Source organism: Pongo pygmaeus, chromosome 10, assembly GCF_028885625.2.
Source record: "Pongo pygmaeus isolate AG05252 chromosome 10, NHGRI_mPonPyg2-v2.0_pri, whole genome shotgun sequence".
Taxonomy (NCBI): Eukaryota; Metazoa; Chordata; class Mammalia; order Primates; family Hominidae; genus Pongo; species Pongo pygmaeus.
Window position 1 is genome coordinate 60,276,713 of NC_072383.2, and position 12,008 is coordinate 60,288,720.

Genomic DNA, 12,008 nt, shown 5'->3' on the forward strand with positions numbered 1-12,008 from the left:
AAATTTTAAAAAGGAAAATCTTGGGAACTTCTTTCTGTATACATATTTTAACAAATCACTTTCCCTTAAAGGTCTTTTAATTTGGGGATATAAGAGGTAACTACCTTTCCCCTGCCCCCACCCCCTTTTTCTTCTCTTTCTGCTTTAGTTTATATCCTCTTTCAACTTAACTTGTTAAATATTTATGTCTTTGATTGATTCTGAAGTAATGAGAGAGATATATTTTTTAATATTACTGTTACTGTGTATAAACTTAGGGCTGCTTATTTTATTCCCCTTTTACAGATAAAATTTTTGTGTTTATAAAAGCTCAGAATAATGGCAAACCATTTTTGATATTTGAATTTTAACCTTTTTTTGTCAGTCTCTTTTGTGAATTCTGAATTTTTAATTTTAAATCTAAACTTTTCTGTTCTCTATTCATATTTTTTTGTTGAATCTCCTATGCCCAGGAGGCAGCCTTGAAAGATATAGATTAAATGCAGGGTATAGATTGATAAGGACATTATTAGACATCTTTCTCACTATCTGAGAAAAGGATGACTCTTCACCATTCAGTATTCTAAGTGAATCTTTTTGTACATCATCATTCATACAGCTGCTTCCTAAATTAACCATTGCCTTTATAGCATTCTTGGAAATTAGAATCTGTCATACACTATAGGCCAGGAGTTAACATCCTTTTAGAAATTGAGTGGGGAAGGCATAATCGATTTCTGGTATTTTGCTTTAGAGTTGAACCACTTGGGAAGTGGCCTATCTGCCTAAGCAGATAGGTTAATATATAGGTTAATAAACTCTTCCTTTAAATCTTCGAGTGAGTAATCCTGCTCATAGTATAGTGTGAATTACTTTATTCAAAATAGTTTTTCAAGAATTCTAGCACTAGTTAAACATAGAGACAATTTAAATTTTTATCTTTATTTTTCTAGATGAGGAAGAAAGCCAAAATGTATTATTATACTAATAGTTAAATAACAAAGTAAAGTACATGGGTGCTTAGCTTTCAGAGATAGAAATGGGACAGACAAATTATAATATCTGTTGGACCATCTCTGGAACATGTTTTATGTAAATTGTGGTTATACCAGTACTAGAAAACCCTGTTCTCAGATCACCAAGTTATGTTAATTTTTATATACCTCTTTATCCTTGAACTGCCAAAATTACTTTGGTTCCAGATGCTTGATATCAGCTAGAGTTTTTTTTCCTAGTATAGAAAACCAATCTTGGTGCTTTTTCATAAATATTAATAAAATATTTCAACATAGGGATTCGAAATTTGAATCTGTCCGGAGAGCACAAGAGTTTGTGTTGATGCTAATCATTCATGGGAGGCTTGGGCCAGCATTCAGACTAAATTCCTTCTAAAGCAATACTACATCCTAGTTTTCTGTGCTTTTGATACATCTGTTTAGTATTGTCTACATATGGTTAACTGCAATTTCTCAGGAATAGGTATTCAAATTGAATCTTTTAACCAGCTAGGTTGAGCTAGATTTGGCATCGTTTAGCTTTCTTGCATGTTATGTTTAAGGTGTGAGGATCTTTAGTTTATTCACTTTTGCTTCTATTCAAAACTATTTTATTAGAATAAATTGATAGCTCTATTGCAGACCCTCCTAATATATTTTACCATCACATATTCCATTTCATCTGAGACATAGCCGTGAGCGTGATGGTTTGTAATTTTATGGTAATAGCCATAAAATTTTTTGATGAAAATTTTGGCAGTGAGTATTTTAAGCAGTGGATATTATTTCATGAGTATAGCTTTATTTAGTTGGAAACTATATTGTCTCTAAAATAAAATTCTTCAAACAATTTGGAGAAGAGAAAAATGAGTTTTTGTGCTGCTTTTAGCTTTTAGTTCACATCTGGAATTAGAAAAGCTAGGCCTTTAGTTTTATTTTCTTAAAACTTCCATGATTTTTAATTGATTAAGATGTCAGCTCTAGAGCTGAAAATTGACTGTAAGAGGGAGTACAAAATGGTGGCAGTAGCCTTTACTCCTCTATTTCACAAAAATTCATGTAAGTTCATAGATCCAAAAATAAAAAGGGTAATAGATAACTAATAGAATAGATTCTTTAAATAGGTTTTGTCAGATACTATTTCTTCAGTTATGTTTTTTCAAGTTTCCTTGTAACTTCTTTGAAATTGAAGACAATTTTCATGAATTTTAGAAAATATTATCAAATATTATCTCTACTGACAATTTGAATTTTAATGTAACCTCTTAAATTAATTCAGTGTCCTCCAAATTTAAGTGATCATTTCAGCGCATCAGGTGATATAGTATTAACATATGTTAAAAAAAAAAAAAAAAGAGTGTAAAAAGTATACTTTTTTAATGTAAGAGTGGGTTATACTTAGCCCATCAGTAGCCTTGAGATAGTGAAATCTTTTGACCACAGATGATTAAAAACTAAGCAGCACCAATCTGAGTGTGATTTAACATTATTACTGTTATTATTTAATTTAATGATATTGGTACTTAAGATTTTCTGATATAATGGTATGAATGAGTATTAACCTTTTTTGGTGAATATGGTACTGCCATATAGCACAGTAAAAAATAACAATATAACAGTTTGTCCAGGCATGGTGACTCATATCCCAGCACTTTGCGAGGCCGAGGCGGGTGAATCAGCTGAGGTCAGGAGTTTGACACCAGCCTGGCCAACATGATGCAAGCTCATCTCTACTAAAAAATACAAAAATTAGCCGGGCATGATGGCGGGCACCTGTAATCCCAGCTACTCAGGAAGCTAAGGCAGGAGAATTGCTTGAACCCGGGAGGCGGAGGTTGCAGTGAGCCAAGATCACGCCATTACACTCCAGTCTGGGTGACAAGAGCAAAACTCCATCTCAAAAATAAATAAATAAATGACAATTTAAAATAATGTGAATTTTAAAACAATGCAATATAACGATTAACATAGCATTTACATTTTATTAAGTATTATAATAAATCTAGAGATGATTTAAAGTATATGTGAAGATACATGTAGGTGATATACAAATACAACACCATTTTATATCAAGAACTTGAGCATCTATGGATTTTGGTATCCCCAAGGTGGAGAGGGGGGCTCCTATGACCAATCCCCTGTGGATACCAAGAACAACTGTATATCCTGACCTTATGAAGATTATAGCCCAGATATTGTGATTTTCAAACGCTTTGTATTTTAGCATCAAAACCTTTTTTTTAAGTTACTGTGGAAAGTTTAATTGTGTCCCCAATATTTAAGTAGATATGGTAAAATTGCTTTGGTTGGGTGAAGTTCCCTGAACCCCATCTGCTTTCCTTTACTTTCCACAATGGCCCCAGAAGCTTTCTCATGGAATCCCAGGACTCTGAGGAACTGTTTGAAAGCCAAAGTCTGGCTTGAAAAAAAAAAAAAAAAAAACACATAAAAAACTAATAATACAGGTTAAGATCACAGTTTATGGAGTTACACTACTTGGATTAAAAACATGGCTTTCCTGCTTATTATAATAACTGTATTTCCCTAGACAAGTTAATTCCACAATTCATTTTTCTCATCGTCTGACAAGAAAATAATAGTACCCTATCTTAGGAGTTTTGTAAGCGTTACGTGAGTTGGTGGTTTTAACTCGTAGGATGCTGACTGGCACATTATAAATACTGAATACGTATTATGTAGAAATTATCTCATCTTTTTTTAAAATTCAACAAGTTAAGCAGAATGACTCTGGAAAGATTCTGTCCTCCATAACCGTTGTGTCTGTTCTCTTTTCTTGAGTCTTTTTCCACGTGGACCTTAGTGGACTAAGAAGAAATAATTGAGTGTACTTTTATTTTTCATGTAGTGTTATTGCAGTAATGGTATTTATCATCTCTTTAATTTCTGAACTAGGCTAATTTAACTCTTCCTAGGCAAGCTGATAAGGAAGGGATATAATAGCATAGAATTGTTTATGAATATTCTATCCGTAGGGCACTAGGAAATTGAAAATTCTTGAGTTTGGTTACCCCTAGCCCCTGCCTCCTGAGTAGTTATGATTATAGGCATATACCACCATGTCCCATTGGTTCAAATAATATAATAAGATAGTTTTCTAGTGCCCTAAATCTGTTACTCCATCTAGAGAATGCCCAGTTTTTAAATTTTGCGTTATTGGCGATAATTTTAATTAGCATTAGTTCAGTAGGTTCAAGAGCACTTCAACCCTTGTCTTTTTCATTGTCAAGGCCTACCTAGGAGGCTCATGGTTAGTTTCCTGGATGAAGCATCTCCTCAGATGGATTTGAAGCAGGGGAGTAATGTGGTCTTTTCCATTGGAAAGCAGCATGGCATAAGATGGTTATTTTCAAAATCTTTACTTGGACATAATAGAGCTCCTTAAATAGGTTCTAGGAAGTCATTGAAAAAAATGATACTAATCATAGACTTATTCATTATTCCTGTCATAAAATATAAAATAAGTTGGGATTTCAAGCATTTTTAAGGTCAGTTTTTTTTTCTATGATCTGTTGATTAGGAAAAAACATAATTTCAAAAATTTAGAAGAATGTTAAATAGAAAGTTTAAACTTTTTTAAAGATTTAATTTAAGAGAATAAGTAATACTACACAGAAATAACATTTTTAAGAAACTAGATAGATCTTCATTACATTGTAAAACGGAGAAAAAGTTATTTCTGAAACTGTTATTTCTATGTTACATTACTTCAGCTAGCCTGCTCTTACCTTGAGACTTTCTTTTTGCGTTTATTGGAACTCAGTTTCTTAGAAGTCCAGTTTAACACTAAACCTAATTTTATTTAAATTACCAACCTTATATTTAAATGAATATAGTTTTCGTCGTAAAAGGAAAAACCTCATTTCTGAGACACAAAACGCTTTTTAAAAAATAGTTTAGGATCTTATATTTGTTCTGATAAACTGAGAATGTGGCTAATGAAAAATTTAAAACTACTACTTTCTAGGTCAGGTTTTCATCCTAATCCAGGATGTTAAACTCAATTATGTGAGTTCCTTTCATGTTATGTGCCAGACATTACATAGCAAATTGTCATCAAAAATATATTCAATCCTCTATCAAATGACAACTCAGTCAGGTCATCTGTCCATTTTGATAAAAGCAAAAAAAAAAAAATGGAAACAACCTTACTTGCATTAGAACCATTCATTTTTCTCAACATGGATACCAATATTTTTACTTTTCCCTTTGGACTAGAATAGCCCTTCCTTTTTGAAAGAGAACAGAGGTGGGAAAGAAGAACCTACGTTCTCAGATTATTTTAAGAAAGAGTATATATGAGATAGTTCTGTAAAAATTTAGTGTTCACAACTAGGGGAGAAATGGTATCTCTAAAAGAATGCTTTGCACTTGTGTAACTTGGCTAATAATGATTTGTTATGAAAACATGCCTTTCTTAATCTCAGATGGAGACATGAGATTTGATTTGTCGCTGTTCACATTCTTCTCAGTGAATAAGCAAAATTCCCTAAGATTAGTTAGTGCCTCTTTCTGAATTAGGTTTTTTTATGTGTTTTATCTGTCCCTAATTCTATAATAGGAAAATGACATAATAGAGATCTTAGAGAAATAGAGAGGTTCTTTTAAAGAGTTGTAAATTATTACATCTAATTCTAAAATATAAAATGGTTTTACTATCCTGGCTAGGAAAGGCCAACACCAATTTAATAATATACTTATTAGATAGTATTGTAGTGACTACATCTTATAACAAGTTATTAATATAATTAAGCTGAAGTATCTTGTATCAATTATTATAATTATTTCAAGGATTTTTTTTGTAATTAAAAGCAAAACAAAAGAAATGTCAATCTGTAGTCTGTAATGGGAACTACAGATTTGCTCCCTCCCTCCAAGAAAATAAAAGGAAAGAAAAACCTGTTGCAGGTTTACTTCTCTTACTTAAAATCAAGCAGCTCATTTTTTTTAATGTCAAAATATTTTCTAAAAGATTACCATTTACTTCTTTACAATGATTTATAAACTATTCTGGGCAGGGAGAGAGAGGGTCAGTGAGTTGGTTACTTAAACCATTGTTCGATTAATAGTAATATCTAAATCAATTACTAGTTCTCATATAAACCCATATTAAAACATTAACAGCCCTGTATTGAACCTGCAGCCTCTGTTAAGAGCAGTACCCTTCTTTGCATAATGCAGGTTATTTTTTTATATTGTTTTTCACAATTTTCTCTTCACAGAGGTCTGTGAGTTAGGGCATAAGTATCTCTATTCCACTAATGAGGAAATTGAAGCAAGGAAAGTTTGATTTCCAGTCACTAAGACAAGTTATTATGAGTTGTTATTCAGTACATTTTGAGGTAATGTATTTTTTTGAAATTATGCCAATCAACCTATAAGAAATGCTTATGTTTTGTTTTTTGTGGTAAAATATAACAGAATTTGCCAGTTTAACCATTTTAAGTTTATAGTAACATTAAGTATATTCACATGTTGTACAGTTATTAAAAATGTTTTTATGTTTAGTTCAAATGATTGGCCCCCATAATACAAGATGCTCTCATTAAGTAGCATTAATGTTGTGCCATTTAAAACAGTTTCCCTAGGAGGTTATATACACACTTACTCATTCGATGTTCAGAATGTTAAAAACTATTCAAGTACTCCTTTTGGAATTGCTTTTATTCTTCTGAGTATCACTGGTGGATATTTTTCATCCTTCAATGACAAAGTAGATTTTTGAAAGCCAGAAGTTATTCAGAGCACTATTTTCAGAATATTGTAGATTATCAAGCTGGGTAATTTTTTTCAAGTAATTCATAAGTAATGAATGACTTATGAAGTCATTTACTCAGCAAATGTTTATTGAAGGTCTATTAGGTGACTTTCACTCTTATAATCACTAATTATGCCATGATGAACAAAACAGTTTTTTCCCATGGAGTTTACAGTCTAGTGAGGGAGATAAATATTAAATCAGTCATGAATTATGATAAGTATCATGAAAGGGAAAGTAGAGTGCAACGGGAGCTTGGAGAGCACCTGTTTTAAGCTGGGTGTCATATTTACCAAAAGTAACATGAGCTTTGACCAAAGAATATGTGTGAGTTTGGCAGGTGAAGTTAGAAGGACCAAAAACATGTGCAAAGCCACTAAGAAGGGCAAGTTTGAGGAACCAGAAGTGTAGTTTGTGGAATAATGTGTGAAGGGGAGTGAGACAAAATGAGTTTGAAGGAGTAGGCAAAAGCCAGATCATACAGGGAGAATTTAGATTTTAATGTTACAAAGGCACTAAAGGTTTCAGGCTACTGTCTTCTTATCTGGTTCATTCCATGTGTCTGCTAGCTGGTTTCTTTGCTTCTGTCCTTACCCTCCACAATCTGTTCTTAAAAGAACAGCCAGCAATTCGTTTCAAACCTAAAGCATTTTCTATTACTTAGGCAATAACACGAAATGCCTTCTCATTTCACTCAATGATCAACGAAAGCCAGAGTCCTTAAAAAAAAGTACAATGCCCTGTAGGATCTGGCCCCATGCTAGCTTATTTCCTATCACTTACCTCCATGCTTACCTTGTTCCATCCTCACCCTCACGCATGCCAAGAGCGTGCCTGCCTTAGGGTCTCTGAACTTGCAGTTTCCTATGCCTGTAATGTTCTTCCTCTAAATATATATATTCTTGCTCTCTCACTTCCATTAGGTCGCTATTATCTATCAGTCAGGTCCTTCCTCAGTCACCCTGTAAAAAATAGTGACTGCCCCACATTCCACACAGTACTCATAACCATCTGGCATGCTTTATTTCTATTAGGGTTTTTTGCTTGTCTGTGTATCTTCCCCTACTCCCAACACAGACACCCTCTCCCCATGTCCCCACCCCGTGCTCTCTCCCTCTCTCCCTCTCTCCCATGACTGCTGGGATTTTGTTTTGGTCACTGTTGTAGCCCCATTGCCTGGAATAGTGTCTGGCATGCAGAAGGCACTCAAATTAATGAAAGGTGAAGGGAATCACAAGGGTCTCTCTAGTTTTTGGCTTATATATCATAATGATAGATGTAACCATTTAATGAAATTCCAGAGCAGTAGGAAGAAGAACATAGGAGGAGAAGTAAATTTGGGGTGGGGAGGAGATTATGAGTTAATTTTAGGCATGTTCAGTTTATGATGTCTGTGAAACATCCAAGCAGATAGATCATAGACAGTTGGATATTCCAGTATGGAATGTAGATCAGAGGCCTAAGCTGGAAATAAAAATCTGCGTGTTGTAGATGGTATTTAAAATCATGGAAATGGTTGTGTCTAAATGAGGGTATCTATGAAAAAGACATCCGAGAACTAAGCCCTACAGTGCATTTGAATGGAGGAATGAGACTTCGTTTGCAATAGGAGGAAAGAAAGGGATTACGGATGCAAGCAATGTCTAGATTTTCTGATGGCTTCCATTATCCCCAAAATACAAGACTAGATCATTAGCTAAGAATGAAAGGGTAAGAAGATTGCTCAGCAGTATTGAGGTCTCATTTGATATTGGAGATCATCAATTTAGAATGGTATAAATGTATTCACTTGAAATTTTTTCCAACAATGTTCAGTTACATGGTGCATAAAACGGATGCCTAGATTCATCTAGAGTTGGAAAGAGAAAGGGGCAAAGGAGTTATTAATAAAAAGCAATCAAACTTGTTTTCTTGTTTTTATTTATTTATTTAGTGACTGGAATTTTTTTTAATTTTTCTTTTTTTATCATATTATTATACTTTAAGTTCTGGGGTACATGTGCACAACATGCAGTTTTGTTACATAGGTATACACGTGCCAAGGTGGTTTGCTGTACTCATCAACCTGTCACCTTCATTAGGTATTTCTCCTAATGCTATCCCTCCCCAGCCCCCCAACACCCAACAAGCCCTGGTGTGTGATGTCCCCCTCCCTGTGTCCATGTGTTCTCATTTTTCAACTCCCACTTATGAGTGAGAACATGCAGTGTTTGATTTTCTGTTGTTGTGATAGTTTGCTGAGAATGATGGTTTCCAGCTTCATCCATGTCCCTGCAAAGGACGTGAACTCATCCTTTTTTATGGCTGCATAGTATTCCATGGTGTATATGTGCCACTTTTTTTTATGCAGTCTGTCATTGATGGACATTTGAGTTGGTTCCAAGACTTTGCTATTGTGAAAAGTGCCGCAGTAAGTGTATGTGTGCGTGTGTCTTTTTAATCGAATGATTTATAATCCTTTGGGTATATACCCAGTAATGGGATTGCTGGGTCAAATGGTATTTCTAGTTCTAGATCCTTGAGGAATCGCCACACTGTCTTCCACAGTGGTTGAACTAATTTACACTCCCACCAACAGTGTAAAAGCATTCCTATTTCTCCACATCCTCTCCGGCATCTGTTGTTTCCTGACTGTCTAATGATCACCATTCTAACTGGTATATGAGATGGTATCTCATTGTGATTTTGATTTGCATTTCTCTAATGACCAGTGATGAAGAGCTTTTTTTCATATGTTTGTTGGCTGCATAAGTGTCTTCGAGAAGTGACTGTTCATATCCTTTGCCCACTTTTTGATGGGGTTGTTTGTTTTTTTCTTGTGAATTTGTTTAAGTTCTTTGTAGATTCTGGATATTAGCCCTTTGTCAGATGGATAGATTGCAAAAATTTTCTCCCATTCTGTAGGTTGCCTATTCACACTGATGATAGTTTCTTTTCCTGTGTAGAAGCTTTTTAGTTTAATTAGATCCCATTTGTCAATTTTGACTTTTGTTGCCATTGCTTTTGGTGTTTTAAACATGAAATCTTTGCTCATGCCTGTGTCCTGAATGGTATTGCCTAGGTTTTCTTCTAGGATTTTTGTGGTTTTAGGTCTTAACATTTAAGTCTTTAATCCATCTTGAATTGATTTCTGTATAAGTTGTAAGGAAGGGGTCTAGTTTCTGTTTTCTGCATATGGCTAGCCAGTTTTCCCAACAACATTTATTAGAGAATCCTTTCCCTGTTGCTTGTTTGTGTCAGGTTTGTCAAAGATCAGATTGTTGTAAATGTGTAGTGTTATTTCTGATGCCTCTGTTCTGTTCCACTGGTCTATATATCTGTTTTGGTACCAGTACCATGCTGTTTTGGCTACTGTAGCCTTTTAGTATAGTTTCAAGTCAGGTAACGTGATGCCTTCAGGTTTCTTCTCTTTGCTTAGGATTGTCTTGGCTATGCCAGCTCTTTTCTGGTTCCATATGAAGTTTAAAGTAGTTTTTTCCAGTTCTGTGAAGAAAGTCAGTGGTAGCTTGATGGGGATAGCATTGAATATAAATCACTTTGGGCATTATGACCATTTTCACGATATTGATTCTTCCTATCCATGAGCATGGAATGTTTTTCCATTTGTTTGTGTCCTCTCTTATTTCAGCAGTGGTTTGTAGTTCTCCTTGAAGAGGTCCTTCACATCCCTTGTAAGTGGTATTCCTAGGTATTTTATTCCCTTAGTAGCAATTGTGAATGGAAGTGCACTCATGATTTGGCTCTCTGTTTATCTGTTATTGGTATATAGGAATGCTTGTGATTTTTGCACATTGATTTTGTATCCTGAGACTTTGCTGAAGTTGCTTATCGGGTTAAGGAGATTTAGGGCTGAGACGATGGGGTTTTCTAAATATACAATCATGTCATCTGCAAACAGAGACAATTTGACTTCCTCTTTTCTTGTTTGAATACCCTCTATTTCTTTCTCTTGCCTGATTGCCCTGGCCAGAACTTCCAAGGGCATCCCTGTCTTGTGCCAGTTTTCAAAGGAATGCTTCCAGTTTTTGCCCATTCAGTATGATATTGGCTGTGAGTTTGTCATAATAGCTCTTATTATTTTGAGATGCATTCCATCAATACCTAGTTTATTGAGAGTTTTTAGCATGAAAGGGTGTTGAATTTTGTCAAAGGTCTTTTCTGCATCTATTGAGATATTTATGTGGTTTTTGTCATTCGTTCTGTTTATGTGATGGATTACTTTTATTGATTTGTGTATGTTGAACCAGCCTTGCATTCCAGGGATGAAGCCGACTTAATCATGGTGGATAAGTTTTTTGATGTGGTGCTGGATTCGGTTTCCCAGTATTTTCTTGAGGATTTTCGCATCGATGTTCATGAGGGATATTGGCCTGAAATTTTCTTTTTTTGTTGTGTCTTTGCCAGGTTTTGGTATCAGGATGATGCCGGCCTCATAAAATGAGTTAGGGTGGAGTCCCTCTTTTGTATTGTTTGGAATAGTTTCAGCTGCTCTTTGTACCTCTGGTAGAATTCGGCTATGAATCCATGTGGTCCTGGAATGTTTTTGGTAGGTAGTCTATTAATTACTGCCTCAATTTCAGAGTTGTTTTTTTTGTTTGTTTGTTTGTTTTTTGTTTTTTTGAGATGGAGTCTCGCTCTGTCACCCAGGCTGGAGTGCAGTGGTGCAATCTCAGCTCACTGCAAGCTCTGCCTCCCGGGTTCATGCCATTCTCCTGCCTCAGGCTCCCGAGTAGCTGGGACTACAGGCGCCCGCCACCACACCTGGATAATTTTTTGTATTTTTTAGAAGAGATGGGGTTTCACCATGTTAGCCAGGATGGTCTCGATCTCCTGACCTCGTGATCCGCCTGCCTTGGCCTCCCAAAGTAATTTCAGACTTTTTTATAGGCCTATTCAGGGATTTGACTTCTTCCTGGTTTAGTCTTGGGAGAGTATATGTGTCCAGGAATTTATCCATTTCTTCTAGATTTTCTAGTTTATTTGCATAGAGGTGTTTATAGTATTCTCTGATGGTAGTTTTTATTTCTGTGGGGTCAGTGGTGATAACCCCTTTATCATTTTTTATTGCGTGTATTTGATTCTTCTCTCTTTATTAGTCTGGCTAGCGGTCTGTCTATTTTGTTTATCTTTTCAAAAAACTAGCTCCTAGATTCATTGATTTTTTTTGAAGGGTTTTTCGTGTCTCTATCTCCTTCAGTTCTGCTCTGATCTTAGTTATCTCTTGTCTTCTGCTAGCTTTTGAATTTGTTTGCTCTTGC

The 12,008-nt window shown here is 35.1% G+C and overlaps 1 protein-coding gene across 3 annotated transcripts in view; it reads left to right on the forward strand.

Moving 5' to 3' along the window:
- USP15 (ubiquitin specific peptidase 15) overlaps window positions 1-12,008 on the forward strand; it is a 144,681-nt gene that overhangs the window by 95,965 nt on the left and 36,708 nt on the right. The gene's annotated exons all lie outside the window — the stretch shown is intronic.